Raw genomic sequence first — 2,267 nt, forward strand, 5'->3', positions numbered from 1 at the left:
TGAGAAATACCTGCCCATGTTTTTAGGGTCTGATTCTTTTTCCTACTTACACCAATGCCATTATTGGTTTCAACTGAGTTATTCCTGATTTACACCCATGTAAGTGGGGGAAGGGTCAGGCCCCAAATCTACTACTGGCAAGAACAAGGGAATGAGCAGAGTTTTGCTATTGGTGGTGGTAAAATATGTGTGTAAGAAGAGTCTGGAAGAAGGTATTGCAAGGTGAATTACCAAGCAGGTAGGAGCCAACGCTATATTAGTCAATATGCTCCCAGTGAAAGGACTAATTGTCTTCCCCTTTCAGTATTTGTTGTATTGATTTGAGACTTTGAACTTATTGAAAACCATCATTGGAAATGATTATGGGAGGACTTGTTTTTGCGGTTTGCAAGTTTTATTTTACTCCTGTTTTCTTTTGTTCTCGATACATCCTGGCACCTGTGCCTTTACACAGTGTTAGTCAAGAAGATTGCCATCACTGGGTTACAGTGCTAATTTGGATTGAAGGACTGTCATGCTGTTCCTGGTCTCCAGCTTGTCATGTGGATCTTTTTGCTCTGTGCCAATAAACACAAAACAATGTGTGTTACAGTAATCTGTGCTAACTTCCATATACTTTCAATCTGTAGGACTTCTATTGTTAAGAAACAAGATAGAATAAACAATAAAAGAGAAGGAGGAAGGTCCAGTGGTTCCGGCACTAGGCTGGGTTCTGGGAGAGCTGGGCTTCCTGTGTGACCTTGGGTAAGTCACTTAATCTCTTTGGGCCTCACTACCCCATCGGTGAAATGAAGATAACAGCACTGCCTTACCTCATAGGCTTGTTGTGTGGACAAACACATGAAAGGTCATGAGATACTCAGATACTATAGTAAAGGGAGCCATGTAAGCACTTTAGCTTGATCTCCATGAGAGAGCACAGTGTGTGTGTCTTCTGTCACAGGTTGCATCTGAAAACACAAAATGGCCTTTGCAGCATGAAAAGGGATGTCTCTCCATTCAGAGATGCAGTGCACAGAAAGTAAGTTAAAACAGATTTGAGCTGCATACACTATAGTCTACATTTGCTCTGACTGAATGTGACATTAGAAGATATAAAGTGGTGGCTGTAGAATGGAGAAGAAGCCTATCTCCTCCATATTCAGCTCAACTGGCCTTCTGTTTGAGGCTGCTCACACAGTGGTGCTGGAACTAGGAGTGACGGTGGGTGCTGCCGGACCCCTGGCTTGAAGCAGTAATAACAAACCTCAAATACATGGTTTTGGGTAGGACCCATGTTTAATGAAGGGAAGGAGATGTTTCACCTCATTGATCTCAGAGTTTCAGCAGCAGAATGGGACTGTCATATACCTTAATGAATAAACTGAGAAAGCAAATTCCTTTCCAGCCACCTACACTCATCATTTCATCACTGTCTTGTTATAGTGAAACCACCCCTCCCACTCCAAAGCCATGAGCATAGCAAAGCCTCAGAAAAATGTAATACAGCCAGTTGTTTTTTCAGTGTACCTGACACTTGCTGTAATGTATTTCATTGTGGCAGGTACACAGCAGTGTGCTGCAAGTCTTTGCTTTTCTATAGCCTTGGCTGTTTCACATTCTGCTTCTGCCTGAAATGTATTTGGTGTTTATGGGAGCCCATAGAGTTCTTCTACCTTCTGGAACAACGTGGCTATGCCAGAAATAATAGCTCCCGGTGAATCAAGAGGCACGGTGGTCTAAAAATAAAATTACATTACTTTAGATTAAAAAAAGAATATAAGGGACTGATGCACTGATTACATTTTGATGTTATACTTGAAAGAGTGATCAGTAGGCAAATTGTCTAAAACTCTAGCTTCTTTCTGAGCACTAATGCAAATTATAAAGCTGACAACACAGTTCCGACTTGAATGCTGCTTACGGTACAGCAATATGGCATATCTAGAGCAGCATTATTCTTTATTTTACCAAAGCATTTCTTCCCTTTGAATAAAGGTAATTGTAAGTGGTGACGCACTTTTGATTTATGGTCCCTTCCATGTGCAATTATTCTCTCGAGACTATGCTCTTCGCATTGCATTAGCTGCATATGATTGAAGTTGATTTCCAGCTCCTTTGGAAGGCAGCTGGTTGTTTTTAGTTCAAATTGCTGCCTCTGCTAGGCTGAAGCTACATGCACGGACATAAAAGCACACTAGGACTTTTAATAAGAGAAATAATAGCTAGAGAAGTTCTGGGCTATATCCTGAACAACTGGGTTCCTCTGCAACTGGAGGGTGCCTGCA

General features: G+C 41.6%; 1 long non-coding RNA gene across 1 annotated transcript; it reads right to left on the minus strand.

The window, feature by feature from the left end:
* Positions 1-410: 410 nt before the first annotated feature.
* Positions 411-1,699, minus strand: LOC142046485 (uncharacterized). Its single transcript, XR_012655431.1, has 3 exons — positions 1,510-1,699; positions 813-950; positions 411-557 (listed from the first exon to the last, which is right to left on the minus strand). It is a non-coding gene; the product is annotated as an uncharacterized LOC142046485 (long non-coding RNA).
* Between the last annotated feature and the right edge of the window lie 568 nt (positions 1,700-2,267).

The sequence above is a fragment of the Chelonoidis abingdonii genome, chromosome 3 (assembly GCF_003597395.2).
Source record: "Chelonoidis abingdonii isolate Lonesome George chromosome 3, CheloAbing_2.0, whole genome shotgun sequence".
Classification (NCBI taxonomy): Eukaryota; Metazoa; Chordata; order Testudines; family Testudinidae; genus Chelonoidis; species Chelonoidis abingdonii.